Genomic DNA, 18,674 nt, shown 5'->3' on the forward strand with positions numbered 1-18,674 from the left:
AGGAAAACTGAATTTGTTTTGCGTGTTCCACGAAACGAGTTTCATTGGCTAGCTAAGTGTGACCAATATATTTTTTGTCTCAGTCCTCTCAGCCTATTTCATATAGTCTCGACATATCATTTTCTGACATCTTGCCTTCAGGGTAACCTAAAATTTATTGCTCATACATGTGAACGAAGAAACACTCACGAATTACATTTCCTTTTCGAAAAGTTGAACGAAAAAGCAACATTCAAAACCTCTTGCTCACTACAATAAATGTACCAGAACTCCAAACATGTTCTAGGGGGGAGGTGAGTGCCCGCACACGGCTGGAGGCTAGCGAGCCTCATCTCCAACTGGCGTTGGCCTCTTAGGGGCAGCAGCTCCACTAGCGGGTAAAGGGATACAGGGTTGCGATAATCCATTCATGGGTGCATTGCAGCCCCATACCGAGGCACTGGACGGCTTATGCTGTCCCGTGATCCTCGCCTGCTTCTGTACGGATCCGAGCGTTCGAGGTGTCGGGGCTCGCGGTCCTTCCGGGCTCTAGTATCCGAGTCTATTCTTGGAGGGCACCAAGGCAGACGCTTGAGGTGTCGGACCTCGGTTGGACGGAGCTACTAGTATCCGAGCTTAGGACCCCGACCGGCCACTTCCGGGACCATATTCCCAACTGATTTGGCATGGTTGGCAGGGGTAGGTGTGCGACGCGAGCACTCTCTGGCGAAAGAAGAGCTTAGTTAACTTGTACGAACGTTCGGTCGAACGCTGCCGATGGTCCTGTCTCTTGGTTAGCCACACTAAGTAGATGTAAGGAGGCAACTCCGGGTTCGGTGAGCGGGAGGAAGCCCTGCGAAATCCTGTTGGTGTGGGGTGAGGGGCAGTACCCGCAAGGATTTCCCGAAAATCCACCCCTCCACACCCGATCGCATCCAACGCCAGGGTGCGTCTGGGGGACCTAACCGGCCCCCCAGGTCCCCCGGTGCGGTCGTAACTATGACTCTCTTAATGTTTTTCAATAATTTGTACAAGCATATTCATTGAAAATAATGAAAACAGAATTTCAGTGTCGGATATATTGGGAAATCTTTCACCAAAAAAAAATGTAGTTTTTTGAGAGACAATACAACTTCAACATTTGCGAATCATCTATTGGCCGACACGAATGCTGTTGACAATGTATTACATTTGGAAGAGGAAGATTTTTATCTCAATCTTTTAGTTTACTTACTTAGAAATCGATACTTTGAAGAGTTTCAAGCAATTGCTCAATGAATGAATAGAAAAGAAAAATTCTTGTCTGTTGAATTTCACTTCTTGATAATTAAGTTGATAATTAGTGTAGATTAAAACATAAGTAAGTACCCCGATACTCAGATTCAGGTGGTTTCTGTTTATTATTCGTCCAGATTGATGGGGTTGTTCGTAGAGTGGTTGAAATAATCAGGATTGAGTAGGTACTCAACATCGATTATGGTCCATGGGGACGGAAGTGACCTGGACGCAGATACTCTCCAAATAGAATTTATTCATGAAACACGCATTTGTGCTTATTCAACATACATACATTCATACCAATATCTAGACTTGTGATGCTCTGTTTGGAACCTTTGGTGTACTAATGTATATAACTGGAGTTTTTTCCAACACCCCAAACCGTTATTTCAACACCTCGGCATGTGTTTCGATCACCAAGGGATCATCTTCGAGAAGAAGATTCAACAGATTTTAAAATTCCACAATATTGCCTTATCTACTAGTCTAACTATTAAACTAGGACACATTGTAACTAATGTTACAATGTGTCGTTTTGAAATTGTCGGGTAACTCAAATGTATAAAATATTACTTGAACAAGATATTCAGTATACTATTAGGTATTGGTCCACTATCGTTATTCATGATATTACTATGTTCATTTATTTCTACACTCTCATAGGCATCTAGTTGTTGTTAACTTGTTTAACTAATAATAATGCATCGCAGTATCATATTCAATTTCTTAAATTCCAGACTTTTTTGAATTCTCGACTTTGTCTTTTGGATTTCCTAAAAGACTCTGTTTTTCGTGTATTGGTGGTATGGAACCAAGATATATTTATACTGGTTTTCGTCGTTTTCAACCATCCCATATAATTTAGTTGATTAGGATTAGTTAGACAAGTTAACAACAACCGGCATCCATATTTCTATGGGAGTGTAGAGATAAATATACATAATACTCATGAATAATGATGGTGGACTAATACCTAATAGTATACTATATAGCTTGTTGAAATAACATTTTAATTATTAGTTACCTGACGATTATATAAGGACACATCGTGAAATTAATTTTAGACCAATAGACAGAGCAATATTGTGAAATTAAGAAGACACTCAAGACACAGGTACCTAGAAGAGGTATCTTTGGTATAAATATGGATAACATTGTAAGTATTTTCAGTTTGATCTTCCTCTTGAAGATGATAACTTGGTGATCGAAACACGTGCCGAAGTGTTGCATACATTTATAATATAAATATAAATAATTTTGAACAATATCTAGAATCACATTCATTGCTAAACATGCATCAAACTCTATATAAGATGCATGTGCATACCATAACAAAACGACACATGTATTTATCCAAACAACTAGAAGGAGACACGAATACCAGAATACGTGCATTTATCCTAATGGCTAAGCAAAATATGAATATTAAATCTGTTCAAAATCTGTTTTTTTTATTCAGCTGTCGCCCCCATACAAACGACAACTCTAAGAAGTTGAGAAACTTGTGGAAGCTAAGAACTAACGAGGTCTTACCTTTTAACATGTGATTCCTAACACGATTGCAGAATCATCCCAGCTTCAACCAGATAAATTCTCTCGAGAAAAATATCTGGTCGAGGCGGGAATCGAACCCACGGCCTTCCGATCGTGAGTCGGGCGCACTACCACCGCGGCCAATTCCAAAATAAATCAGATGAATATCATCAACCTGAAGAAAATCACCACCCAATTTACTTATAGAATTGAAGAACTCAGTTGAAAAAGACATTTTACCGCCCAGACTACCACGAATGTAATATAGCCTGAAGAGGTTATTGTATAGTAAAACACGTGCGCTGGTTTTGTGAATTGTCAAGTGAAAAAAGTCACTATAAAGTGTTACTTAAATAGAATATGTTTTCCATTTTTGATATCAGTCAGCTGAATAACCCGATTTTGTAACATATTGTAATGAATTGATATCCACTCTCTGGCCATGTATCCACTGAAATATCAGGTGAAATAATAACTCAACTGTGTTATCAGATATTCAATATTTCCAGAGATGTAACAAAATGGAATTTGGTGCATTCCCATCACATAAATATGGAAAATAGAATGCAAAACTGGGTCGACGTCGACTAGGGGAAATTTGTGTGGTGTTATACCTGCTTTCGGAGTGGAAAGGTGCATTTTCTACTAAATCCTGGGAGTTCCTGACGGGCTTCTATTCAGAATGATACCCCGCGGAAGGAATTTGTCCCAGATATTGTCAACATTTCGTATAATTCATCATAAGGTATGAGAAAGAGGCTGGAGGAGAAAACTTTTAGCTAGGATATGTTGAAAGATGCATTTCTGAAACATAACTTTGGAAAATTAGTCGCTGATTGTGGGAAAAAATATTTTTATCGGATACCGTTAGGTTGCTTGAGTTTAATGAAAAACACCAAAGTAATAGCAATCATCACGGAATAACTGAATGATCGAAATGAATTTTGACGAAACAAAATTTTCAGCAAGAAGGACCTCCATAGAAAGCTTGTCAGTAATCTATTTACGGTTGATATGGAATATTATTTGACGAGCCACTATAGATAATAAGTTTCAATGAAATCAATACTGATAATATTCCACCAGAATAGTCGTCGCTGGGAGCCAAATCCGGAGAATACGGTGGATGCGGAAGTAATTCGAAGTCCATATCCTCCCATCGTTTCCATCGATATGTGGCACGGTGCATTCTTTTGATGAAACAGCACTTTCTTTGCCTCCAAATGAGGCCGTTTTCCTACGATTTCGTCCTTCAAATGCTCCAATAACGTTATTCAATATCAACTGTTGATGATATCTGCCATCTCAAGATAGTCGATGAATATTACACCACTCACATCAAAATACTGAGGCCATAACCTTTCCAGCCGATTGTTGTACTTTCGTGCGCTTTGGACGAGGTCCACTAGTTGCTCTCCACTCAGATGAATATAGTTTCGATTCCGGAGTGAACTGATGGATTTACGTTTCATTCATTGCCACAAATTGTAGCGAAAATTCTGGTTTGTTATGTTGAAACACGACCAAACACTGCTCTGAATCATGAAGACGTTCTTTATTTTTTGATAAACAGTGATCTAGCGCGGCACCTACTCTGAACAGAGCTTTCTCATAGTGAAATGATCATGCAATATAAAGCCTAAACGTTTTTCTGATATCTTTACAATATCAGCTTACTCACGCAACTTCAATTTTCGAACATTCAGAACGATTTTTTTACGTTTTATGATGTTACTGCGTCATTTTATCAGATTACAACTTGAGCATGACGAAACAACACATTTTCAATATGGGCTTTGATGAAGTCTATGAATCCGGACATGACATTAATACCGCGATGAAACATTTTCTTATCAATTTGAACTGTGCAGTTGAATCAAATTGCCTGCAAAGAGTGAGACAGCAAAATGAGGTGCAACTAAAAGGGTGGATAACAAAAAGCATTGAAGAGGAAAGTAAAACTTTAAAAAATATGTTCAACTTGATAAAAAACCTAAACGATTATGACAAATGGCAAAATTACAGTAATAAGAAAAAAAGCTATAAGAAATTGATAACTGAAGCAAAAAATAACTATAACTATGAGATCATAAAGAAGAGTGAAAATAAACAGGAAACACTCTGGCAAAGTGTTAATAAAGAACTAGGAAAAAATAAACATTCCAATAGAATATAATTGAAAGGAGCAGACAAACATATTGATCAGCCTGAAGAAATTGCAGACTATTTTGCTGCTCACTTCAGAAATTAAATGATAAATTCGGTAATGACAAGTCAGTACAATATACATTATTGTACATTATTAAAGTTTATTTTACAAAAACTGTGCACAAATGGAATTAGAGGAAATATGCTTGAACTTATGCAGTCATACCTAGTTAATAGAGAATCCTATGTTAAAGTTGAAAACTGTTATTATGAGCATATGACTAATGATATTGGGATGCCTCAGGGGTCTATACTGGGGCCACTAATGTTCATCATATTCATAAACTATATGCCTGAGTTCTTATCAACAGGATCTGTCACGATGTTTGCAGACGACTCCTCAGTAGTGGTTACAGCGCAGACACCAGAGACACTCCAAAATGCTATTACACACATTATATATTCATTTGGAAATTGGTGTAATAGAAATAATCACATCTTGAACTTGAATGAAACCGTATGTATCAATTTCAAATGCCGAGAAATTCACAATAACATAACTATGGATGCTGTATCAACTAGTACCAATAAAAAATTTTTAGGGGCCTATCTAGATCAGTGTTTAACATGAAGTGAGCAACTGCAGCATGTTTGCAAGAAATTAAGCTCAGGATTCTATGCAATTTCAAAACTGAAGTCTACGGTGAATCAGATGACTCTTATTGATACCTACTATGCATTGATTCACTCCCATTTGGCATATAATGTTATTTTGGAGGGATTCTCTAAATTCTGGGAGAGCGTTCATATGTCAAAAGCGAATTATCCGTATCATTTTTGATATAAAAAATAGAAACAGCTGTGAAGCCGCTCTATCAAAGTATAATATTCTAACATTTCCCTGTATTTATCTATATAAATTATCAATATATGTAAAGCAACATATTGATGAATTCACAAAAAACTTGGATTACCATTCATATCCTACAAGAAACGCGGATGCACTTTCAGTTACAAAGCATAATTTGAAGACATTTGAAAGATCTCCATACTACGCAGGTATAAGGATATTCAATGAACTTCCACAACATCTCAAAAAACTAGACCATAAAATTTTTTAAAAAGAATTGAAAACATTTCTGTGTGCAAAAGCCTATTACTCCATCTGTGAATTCCTGAATGATGATTTTTGATTTACTTGTTGTCTGAGAGTTACACATGTTTGTCTGTTCTTTAGAACAATCAGTGTTTTTGACATTTTATTATATTTTGTTATATTTTGTTTTATTATATTTTGTTTAATGTAACAGTATTTGGCGTGTACATCTATCCTAAGGATGGCTGCTATGTAGAGAGTGCGAATAAATTATTTTGATTTAGACGTCCACTGCTTTCTGAATCATCGATGTCTCTACGACCACGTTTGAACTCAGCAAACCATGAAAAGGAGTCCTTGAAATACTTTCAACACATAAAACACGAAATTGTTAACACAATGACTCACAAATTCATGAGTAGAATATAATGAAACTTTAAGAGCTTTCTTTTAAAGATTGATGTCTCTCACTGCTGCAGAGATGTGATATTCTCGTTGACATAATTTTGGTTGTCTTCGAATCATCTGCCGTTTGTGATCCAAATCGTAATATTACCATTGAATATGAGAGCTGTATGTGTCTCTTTGTTGTATTTCCTGCAGCTTAGGTCTTCATGAGTCATGGTAGGACAATTCATAAGTTTGTTATTGTGCTTTCCTATCGGATAAGTACTATGCTCAGGTTCCCCAAAAGCAGATTATTCAACGGGAATAAGACTCAATAAGTGCATAATATACATTTTTGCAACACCCATATTCAGCTCATCAGATACGACCAGAATTGCATAACAGCCAAAACTCATAAATTCAGTTTTAGATTAATCATAAAATAATTTATTTCCCAAAGAAACTCAATCCAAGTCGCCAGAATGTTGCATAATAATAATATTTAATCAGTTCGGACTTCCATTGTCTAATATAATATAAATTGATTTGAAATCCCTGAAAGAAATTAAAGAGATTAACCGAAAAATGAAAATTTTATCGAACAATTTTTAATTTTCAATTTATTCAGCTTACATTGACTTTTCAATTTTTTTTATTTTTTGGTTGTTGCTTGTATGTTATTCCTTTCCAATTTCAGTTTTTTTGTTCAATAAAATTGTTATTTTTCGGTTAATCTTTTTAATTTCTTTCAGGCATTTTAAATCAATTTACATTATATTAGTCAATGGAAGTCCGAACTGATGAAAAACACCACGAAACATTGTCAACCACCTTCATACAAATAATAATGATAATAAGCTTATTCCAGTCAAATCACAATTCAAATGATATTGGGACAGTCAAAAAAGAGAACACAGCACATGAATATATAAATTCTTCAATAATAGTAAAGATTATAAAGTAATATTATGATAATTATCACCAGTCATATACCTAAGAGTATAAAAACCATTTGAAATGCATTCAAGCACCATAGTCACTCAATACAAGATTTATTCATTTTATAATAACATTCACTGATGAGAAGCTTTCTCAATTTGTGATTGAGTTTCTGTAATTCCTCTCACTGGCAATATCCTCAGGCAGCTTATTGTATAGTTCAACCCCTGTGAAAGAAGGAGCATTTTCGAACAGGGTTGTTCTATGTTGTGGTATCTGCAAACGAGTACCTAATCTTATATTATAGTTGTGATTATCACCACTTGTCGGGAGGTTGAAGAGTTGTAATTTAATCGCCAATAATGATTTCATGATGTTTATACATGGCACAGTGAGGCTATTGTTTTCAATAAAGTAGGGTTTGCAAGAATCTGTACATTTACTTCCGATAATCACGCGTATTATTCTCTTTTGTGATATTAGCAATTTTTGAGATGATACTGCATTATCCCAGACAACTATATTATAGAATATATGGGGATATATGAGGGCATAGTAAATATTGCTAAGTTGAAGCTTATTGAAGATGTTCTTCATCTGCAGTATGGCATAATACTTATTATTTACTTTCTTGCTGATATAATCAATACAATTTTTGAAGAATAGATTGGAGTCTAAGAACGTGCCTAAATACTTCGTAAATTCTGATGTAATCAATATCGCGTTACGTATACTTATTTCCGGTACCATACTATTGTTTTTTATAGAGTATTGCATAAGAATGGTTTTGTTATGGTTAGGTATTAATCGATTAGGGACACACCAGTTACTGAATTCGTTATGAAGTTCTTTAACTTTCTCATCAAATTCACAATCATTTTCACTGGAAAATGCAACAGCAATCGGCATCGGCAATCGGCATTCATATTTTCTGGCAGAACATTGATGAACGTAAGAAAAATCAATGGACCCAGTATAGATCCTTGTGGTACTCCCAGATTGATGTTATGTAATTCAGATCGTGCTCCATTGAGTTTCACAATAATTTTTCTGTTTTGTAGAATTATCAGCATCTAGCACTGCATTCAAATCTCAATTTGCTCAAATCTCTTAAATTGAGTGGAATTCAATTCGCTCAATTTCTTTTGTATAAAGTCATCGCATAACGAAATAACCCGTCCATTAGTTCTACCGGCTCCACTCCATCAACCTGTCTACCGATAATATTCCTAATCTGAATTTATGATAACACTTCCTGATTCCGGAATACGTCTAATGAATATAAAACGAATATACTCATTATCCAAATATTCAATCCTCCTAAATCAAGTCCCTCTGAAACATAAAATACGATTGTGATAGAGGAAAGTGACAACTAAAACGGATGCGGCTGAGATTAATTATAGAATAACCACAGAAAAGATTAAATTCCAATTCTATTGGGGGAAATATCCAATCTGATTTGGCGAAAATAAATATTCCAGACTCGTCTGGTTTCATAATGGAGGAGAAAAGGATTTAGGGTGAGAAGTTTGCGACGTACTCCATAAATAAGTAATCAGGACCTGAGCATGTGGACTTGCATAATTGAAGGACACAGTGGCGCGAGAAGTTATACGGATCTCCTTGTTCCTTGATGTTCAGCCTGTAATCAGAGTGAAATATTCAAGAATTTGTGAATTTGAAACAGTATGTTTCCGACCTTGCGGGTTGGAGGAAGTTTGCATAACGCTTTGTATTCCGAAATGTCAGGGCCACTGACAAACATCGCTACTAGGTGAGCCAAAATATATTTTTTTGTGAAATTTTTTTTTGTCACCCCTCTACGAACGACAATCAGTCAAAACTTGTGCGAGCTCAGGACTAACGAGGTCTTACCTTTCAACGAAAGCTAGTCCATCAAAACAGAGTTTTGCAGTAAATGATCGAATATTCTAATAAAATATGGCTGTGACTAAATATTGACACTTTGCATAAATGCTCCTACAGAAATTCAGAAGTTAACTTTGATAATGTGATTATGACAGTGACTAGACTGTAACTCTATTAAGACAATTCGAAAGAACATGTTAATCAAATAAAACTCACCAATACCATAAACAGATATAAGATACCGATAAAGAACAATTTATCACACTCTATTGATTCGCATTACCTCGCTTCAAACTTCACCTTGAATACCAACAATTCATATTCGAAAATCTCAAAATCTCTATGGGAACTTTGGTATTTCAAGGCATTTCAGATCAAGATCAAAGTGTCAAGTAGGTAAGTCGAGTGTCGGCACTGCGGTCTCACGTCAAGGTACGATATATTTCAATGAAGAACAAAATGGTTAAGGCTTTCTTTCAAGTCCAAGGTTTTTGGATTTTTGGAATTTATTCCTGACATTTTGCTAGCGAATTGGCTAGCTTCCTCAGAGTTGATATCTCCGATGACTGGAATTCGAAAGAATATGTTAATCGAATGAAACTCACCAATACAATGAAAATATATAAGATTTGTTCATATGAAAACATGTATAACATTTATATTTTCACATTTTCATTTTGCATCAAGAAATTCTTTGATATTGTAGTAACATTTGTCTTGCAAATATACTTTCAATTTTGATTTGAAGAAATTTCAATTCCGTTGCTCTCTCAGGTTTGCGGGAAGATGATTGAAAAACTTTATACCTCTATATGAGTGGTTTTTTTCATAGAATGATGAGCTGAGCGCAGGAATTCTGATGAGGTCACCGTTTCTAGTTGGGTAACCATGGCAATGAGAAACTGTTTGATACATCTATCTCAACATGTTGCATAAATAACAATATACATTTGAAAATATAAATACATGAACGTCACCTATGGAGGAGAAAAATCTAAAATGTTTTTGCCTGGGTCGGGAGTACTCCAAAGATCCAACCTAGGCCCATTGCTCTTTTTAATTTTCATAACTGATCTCCCGAAAATAATGCCATGGCACTGTTTGCTATATGCTGACGATTTCAAATGCTCAGAAACATTACAGACCTAAATGACTATTCAGAACTCCAAAATGACATAGATGAAATATCTAATTGGTCCAAGGATAATAAATTACCTTTTAACATTTCTAATTGCAAAGTTATGACGTTCAGCCGAAATAAGATTCCACATCACTTTGTATATATAATGCAGAAAACAGTTTTAGAAAGAATTCAAGAAATACGTGACCTTGGGGTCCTTTTCCAAAGTGACCTGAAATTCAACCGGTATATCCAAAATATCACTAATGAAGGTAATAAAAGACTAGGTTTTTTGAAACGTACCACTTACGAATTCAAAAACATAAACAGTACAAAATATTTGTTCAATACATTTATTCGAAGTGAACTAGAATATGCAAGTAATATGGGAATCAAAAAAAAATTGAAGCAGATTCTAGAAACAATACAAAATAAATTTTTGAAATATTTGTATTTTAAAAAACACTGACATACGCCAGGATTCATATCGTATGGACCGATCAGAGATGAATTTTACATAGAATTACTGGAAAACAGAAGAGTTATAATTTCTTAGGAAAAATTTTGAATGACCATGTAGATATTGCTCAACCATTGTTATTTATAATATTATTACGTTTACTCATTTCTACACTTTCATAGACGTCTAGATGCCTGTTGTTGTTAACTTGTCTAACTAATCCTAATGAACTGAAGTCTATGGGATGGTTTTGTTACAAAATGATGGGCGACTGCTGATTTCACTGGTCTTTCATATTTTAGGTGTACTATGTGTTCCTTATATCTCATTATATATATTCTAGTATGCATATATTATTTGGATGGCCATACTTTTGATTTCGTAAATTCCAGACTTTTTCGAATTCCTCGATTTTGTCTTTTGGATTTCCTAATATACTCTGTAGTATATGACCTGTTTTAAAAACCACCTTCATACCTAGTTTCTTGAAAATCTTTCCAAAGTTCTTCGTGTGGTGGTGGTATCATCTAAAATACCCCTCGAGAAACAGTTACTGACTGCTATTTCCTGTATTGTTCGTTTTTTTTTGTGAACCTCTCATTTGTAGGAGGAAATGTCAAAAAAACTATACACTAGAAAATTCAGCCCGGCACTTTTGTGCTGTCCACAGTGATGTGAACTGTCAGAAATATACCTGTAAGTTACCCATAGATTTCTTCTCCTGTTTTTAATAAAAGCGACCTTCTACGGAAACGGGTTTTGTTCTCTACACAAATTAGTGAGAATAATTAAATAGGTTGCCTGTGTTATTTTTGGTACCTCTAATGATATTGGCAAGTAATGAAGTTTCCGTTGGAAACTGGAAATTTATCGATACATTCTTGAGATGTTGTGATGTTATTTCTGATGAAAAATGAGAACACATGAATAAGATTTATTTTGAATATTCCGTGTATAACGTCTTTATTTTTGACATCATCAGTATTCCACAACAGTATACCTACAGCATATGTTTCCAGATGCTGCAGTCCGCTAAAATAGATTTCCTATCCAGATCAATACTTATCGAGGAGATTCATTGGAGCATGACATCTTGGTGGAAAAGTAATATACATTCTGGAATGACTTTTGATCAACTCAAATCTATAATAAATCCGTCATTCCACCATAAAATGAATCCAGATATTCAATATCCGCTCATCTCGACGAGAAACACATTCCTAAGATATGTGATGTGATTGGCCAATACTTGATGAAAATCAATAACTTATTCAAGGAACATTAACTGTGTTATTTTTACAGTCGACGCTTGAGAGTCGGCAGATAGAGACTCTTGCAGAGACAAGCGATGATACCTGGGAAGTAGGCAGAATGAGTTTCCGGCATCAAGTCACAAAACCCCAACAGCATGCCAGTGTCTGAAGAGTAGGCAGTTCGAAATCTAAGTCCAGTGGTAGCTTTCTGAAAATTGATTCACAATCGAAGGCAAAACATCAAACTTCATTTCATTCATGGAGTTTCCAAAAAAGTGAGCCGAATTCTGAAGAGGCACAGTTATTAGAACAGATATTAGAACATATACAAGAAGTATTTTGTATACGTTCTGTTCTGTTATACATATACAGAAAGCATTTTGTATATGCTCTGTATAACATATTAATGTTTCACCTGCTCCAGGACTTACATTTGCCAGACCAATAGGAGAGTTTTCAAAAGAGTCTATGAACATGAGCTTGCTGTCCGTAAATCAGATCCAGCCTCATCCCTCTTCAAACGTTATCGGCCACACAATAAGCTTCGGAATGTTATTATACCGAATTCATCCTCATTCAAGGTTGAGAACGATTCGCATTGATCTGTATCTTCTCTATCACAAATTGGAGATTGTATTGTGATTAAATTCCCGGTGATTGATTTTCATATTTATTGATAATTATCATGCAGACATTATTGCGGAGACAAATTGGCTTCATACACTGGAGCCACATATATAATATAATTTAGATGTTACTGTGGGTAGGGTTGTTATTGTACGGTGTAATTATCTGCAACAATATGATCGACGGTACAAGATGTAATGATGACAAATTGATGGATGATGAATTGAATATGTATATTGAATAACAAATTTTCTTACTATACACGACGAATAATATAGATGATGGAAGCAGTTGTTACAATGGAAAAATACACCTCCATAATCAATTAATAATAATGATCATAATGATTTAATATTTATCATAACATAAAATATTCTTCAGATCACATAACGAGGCAAATAAATGGATTATGCTAGGTCTAAAAACCAATTCCTCCACATAAACCACAACGAAAATGAATAAACATTCTAGCTATAGTGACACCAGAATATAAATAGAACTCAAATATAATTAAGGAAATATTCTAAAAAAAAACTTGTTTCATTGCTTCTCGAACAAATGTTTTTTGACATTCTTTTGAGAAAGTGAATTGATGTAGAGAAATCGGGAACATCCAGGAGAATGCCTTGAACAGAAATCTGGTAGGTAAATGACCTTTCATGAATCCCTTTATTGTGTGCAGGAATATGGATCATATTCTTCTCCGAGGATTGACGTTATGCACATCTGTCCTATATATAACTCTTCTATATAAATATTCAGGATTTTTGAATTTCAGTATTTCATAGTAAAAAGTGAGAGCATGTGATTTGCATCTGTTATACATACTCAACCATCCCGCGTCTTTCAGCTTATGGGAAATAATTTCTCTCCTCCTAATGTGATACATCATTCGAAGACAACAATTTTGAACTTTTTGGATTCGATGTATGTCACTACAATCTATACATGAACCATACACAATATCACAGTGATTGAAAAAGGACAATATCATTTTTTATCGACCTTTTTTGGGTAATTGTTACCTTCCACAATCTGAAAAAATATAAAAATTATAATTTCATATTTCAAAACTTCTTTGACATCTGTCGAAGAAGTAAAGAAATAAGCTATCAAAAAAGGAATAACTGCGTATATATTCGAATTTTTTTTATCCATTTCTGAAGACGGAGGCATATTTTTGGCCTCCGAAACGTAAAAGATAAGTATTATTTCTTAATAATTTTTTTGATAGGCAAAATTGTTAAATACGACAAGTTACTGATGAATAGAAGATTTTTCTTTGTGAAAAATACTTTGATTTTTACGCAGTACCTTATCGGGGTAAACTAAAACGTTTGCCCTTCTACACTTGTATAAAGTTCTCCATTATAATTTTTATATTTTTTCAGATTGTGGAAGGTAACAATTACCCAAAAAAGGTCGATAAAAAACTGATTTTTTTCTCCACAAAAAATGACTTTCGTTGAATATTGACAATATCATATTATCGCTCAACATTTTCTTCACTTCCAAACTTGAATACATTCTCTGCTGATATACCAACTTCAACGACGCGTAGGCCTTTTAAAGTTTTTCCGTAATATGTGCTTTGAAACGTAATTTAGAATCTATGAGTAAACCTAAATTGTTACAGCTGTCGGCAAGTGAAAATTGCAACATGTCAGATTATTATCTAAATTGGAGGTATACAATGTATATAAAAGTGGTCCCAATACACTACTTAGTGAAACCCCTGGGTGAACCACTATGCTATTTGATATTTCTTTTTCTATTTTAACGCACTGAGTTCGGTTTGATAAATATGATTTGTGCTTCGATTTCGAGTAGAGAAAGTGATGAAAGGGAAACGATATGGGATTGAATCAAATAGGTGAATGAATGTCATTACGATGTCATCGATGACATAAGCAGATCAAGCTTATTCCGTGACATTGAAAAATCGTAATTCATGAATGAATTGTGTGTATTTTCTATAATGTTATCCAATTTGGTACTGAAGAGCATTAGGGCAAGTGTCTTAAGGTGAAACATCGATGTATACCAGTGAGGGTGACAGTGTTCCATGTAAGTGCAATTCGTTACCATTCATTCAAAGTAGAACTCATGTTAATGATATCTAATTTTTATTCCACAACGAATGTGTGAAATACAAACTGAGTAGAGAAAAGTATCTTCTGTATAATTCAGTGTTCATATAGAAGTATTTGTTTCGCAAGAATTTTTTTTCTTTCGTGTAATTCAATGTTTATATATGAAAGTAGCTGTTTCAGGAGGACTTTCTTTCAGTTTGCGTCTGAAAGTTACTTCTTTGCATGATCTACTTGCATGATCTACACATCTATGTATAGAGTTACTTATTTTCAAATTGATCACTCCTTTCCTTCCTTTGGAAGATTCCCTCATCCTTTTTTTGTATCGAAATGGAGTAGTAGAAAGCCAAAAACTTTCTCTTCCAGAAACGATATGATTACTTTCCTGAACAATACAATTTTTCATCAAGAAATTTCTTTTATTCTTGATCCCGAGATCTTTCATCTCATCGATTCTCTGTAAATTGGTATGAATAATGAAATAGTCCTTGACAGTAAGTGATTTCTTTCGTGTGAAACTTATCATTATACATTCAGCTACGGTGAGAGATAGGTCAGATAATGAAAAGTGAGTAGATAGATTATTGAGATTATCTTGAAGCATATCAGAATCTTCTTCGCTTTCGATTCTTGTAAACAGCTTGAGATCATCGGCATATAGGAGAAATTGAGAATGCTCGATATACCGAGAAACGTCATTAACAAATAACACGAAAAGGAGAGGTCCTAAAATCGAGCCCTGCGGAACACCCGAAGTAGCGGTGAATTTGAAGGAAGATACGTTGTTGAACTGTATAAACTGTATTCTGTTGGATAGATAGCAGTGAAAGAAATCAAGTGTGTTGTTTGTGAAACCGAATGCTTTTTATTTCATTATCAAAACGTCGTGGTTAACTCTGTCGAATGCCTTGGCCAAGTCAGTGTATATAATGTCTATTCTATAGCCATTTTTATTCCATCCGTGACAAAGTTACGCATAAATTGGTAATGGTAGATTTATTAAGAATAGAGCCATGCTGTTGGTCGATTATTACTGGGTCCACGTGATTGTATACTCTATTATACATTATCCGTTCAAATATCTTCGAAAAAGCTGGTAAGACTGTTATGGGTCTGTAGTTTCTTACATTGATTTTATTGCCGATTTTTTGTATGGGGGTAGCTCTGCCAATTTTGAGGAAGCTTCTTTCCTTTCTTTGAAAGATTCCCACATTTTTTTGTATCAAGATGGAGTAGTAGAAATCCAAAAACATTTTTCTCAAAACATTATTCACTCCTAAAAATATAACCCTTTCAATTTCAATTCATATGAAGATAATATGAAAAGAGAAAAAAATCATCAAGAAATACGACGAATCAGGACTAATGAAAACGAATTGTGCCTGGAAATGCAAATGAATCAATAGACGAAGTGAACTATAAATGCAATTCGGTTATACGAATGCCTCAAAAGCCAAACATGAACATATAAAATTAACGACATGGGTGCTCTACAATTAAAAAAAAAGACTTCGACCTCAGTTAGTTGAGGACGTTCCGATTTTCAGTATTCACAATCGTTTTCGGATCAACTGATCTGATGGTGATACTCCGGCAGTTGTCTCCCTTCTGTTCTATTGGTTTTCTAGTTTGGTGCACAGGAGCCCCTTTTCTCACTTGATTCGAAGTTTATATAAGATCCGACTCTGTACACTAGCCTAACTAAATCTGTCATTTTTCAACATATGAGAAGCTTCATTGAAGTTTCTCCATACGAATCTTTTTCCTTAAGGGTGATTTTAAATCCTCACCATTGGTGTTATACTAGGGGGCCAAAACATGGTCAGCTATCAACGATTTTCGAAAAGGAATCAGCGACATAATATAAAATATATAAGAGATATACATATATTTTATTTCAACTCAAAAATTTCCAACCTATTTTCTACTCTGAAAATGAAAATTCGAACCTCTGAGCACACACGGAATTGAACGCTTGTTATATTTTCAAAACCTAATTCATAGAATATCACCTAATAGCTTTCAAACTCGTTCTTCGTAAGTCATTGACATATTACAAAACGTTCACGGAAGGGAGAATGAATACTGCTCTTTTCAATTGAAATATACCGTTTCCAAACCTCAAAGGTTTTCTCTGTTTATAAAGCTTCTGAGTGTCTTCATTAACCTGAAACTGGCGTAGCAGTTGCTTTTATTCAAATTCTGGAGATTATATAACTTACAGTTAATCTTACTTGGGAGAGAAGCTACCCTCGGAAAGAACTGTCAAGTGTAAGAACTTTTCACAGAGTAAATGATCACGGAAGTTGTGCTAATTCGATAAATTGAAGAAAATATTTACGGCTCCATTGAAAGTTTTCCATGAAGGTTTTAATTTTCAGTATTTCGTTAGATTCGAAGACAACTACTATCACCTTTTTGAATAGTTTTCCAGCAAAAGTAAACAATGCGTATGATACTATGACTTCGTTTTGAATATGTATTTTGCCACTAGCAGAGTCCCACAAGGATCTTATCTCGAACCCTTCATGTTTATATTGATGTTTTCTGATGATTTGAAACAATACACATGCTCACTTACAGCGAGGCTTGCCTTTTGAAAATATCTAGGTAAGGTTAGGTCAAAAGTAAGTGGTCCATTTGACTCTCCACCGCAATCCGCGAGGGTTTATTGTAGCCTACATCTATTAAAACTGGACTAAGTGAACCCCTTATTTACGAAGCCGATTACTTTATCATTTGGTGAGTTACTTTTCAGGTCAGTGTGTCTCGGCCAAACTCTGAAAACCTGATTCAGTCCGCAGCGCATCAGACAAATAGTATATGCCCTGCTGTTTCATCATTTTTCAAACAGAGGCGACACACACTATCTTCCGACAGTCCACATGTCTGCATATGATGATTCACATGACAGTGACCTGTGAGGAGGCCTTTTAGACATCACAGTTCATCCCTACTGTAGTCTAACAACTGTTCGATTTCAAGGGTGTATGAACGTCTTGAAGTGAGCAATCCTGGAAGAGTTTGCCGAAAGTCCATCTTCTTGCCATCCAGGTGTTCGATGTTTGTTTAGCAGAATGTGAAGCGATGCCAATGACAGGTTCTGATCCGATGGAGTCAGCAGCCTCATTGACCGCCAAGCCAGTATGGCCAGGAATCCAGACCAGAGACAATTTGTTGAGTCTTTCTATTGAGGAGAGTCTTTTTGGCAATTTGCTAAAAATTCAGACGTTGCTCGGTTGGAGCCAAGAGCTTTCAACGCCGCTCAACTGTTCTACTCAAGAAGCATTCAGTCCTCTCCACTCCGGAAAAGTACAGTATAAGGCAGTTTGATTGGCTGTTGGAGGCATAATGTCAGAGGTCATTCTCAGAATGCTGTGACTTCCAGTGTCAATCAGCAGCCCAGTGTACTCTGCAGTTCAATTTACTCTGCATTAGATTGATATGTCCAATTGATTATGTGCACATGTCGTTATGCAGTTCATCTAGCCTCTCTGTCCAGAAAATTGTGGAAAGGAGGTAGATCTAGAAGGATCCCCATGGCTGCTGACGGTGTGGTACTTATAGCATCACATATGGCTAGACAAGCCAGGCTATTGCTCCATTGGTCTGACAATCATCACATAAATTCCATGGATTTGTTGGGATCTCAGCCTCAAGTTTTACCACAAATCCTTAGACATGCCGATAGGAACAGTTTGAATTTGTGTAAAACTTTTTTCAAATGCGCGATCCAGGTGAGTTTTTTATCAAGGACAAAGTCAAGATATTCCTTCTCTGTTTGGAATGACCCCACCATTGAGAGAAGGTACCGTTGAATAGTCCAATTTTTTTCTCCTGGTGGGAAGGATCATCAAAATTTTACTGGAGTTGACAGTTATCTGGTCCC

At 35.4% G+C, this 18,674-nt stretch overlaps 1 protein-coding gene across 3 annotated transcripts in view; it reads right to left on the minus strand.

Annotated features, from left to right (window-relative positions):
* Positions 1–18,674, minus strand: part of LOC111502416 (defective proboscis extension response 7) — a 724,909-nt gene that overhangs the window by 231,668 nt on the left and 474,567 nt on the right. The window lies entirely within an intron of this gene.

Source organism: Leptinotarsa decemlineata, unplaced genomic scaffold (assembly GCF_025532065.1).
Source record: "Leptinotarsa decemlineata unplaced genomic scaffold, Ldec_3_MD MMD2_tig00002974_RagTag_RagTag, whole genome shotgun sequence".
NCBI lineage: Eukaryota > Metazoa > Arthropoda > Insecta > Coleoptera > Chrysomelidae > Leptinotarsa > Leptinotarsa decemlineata.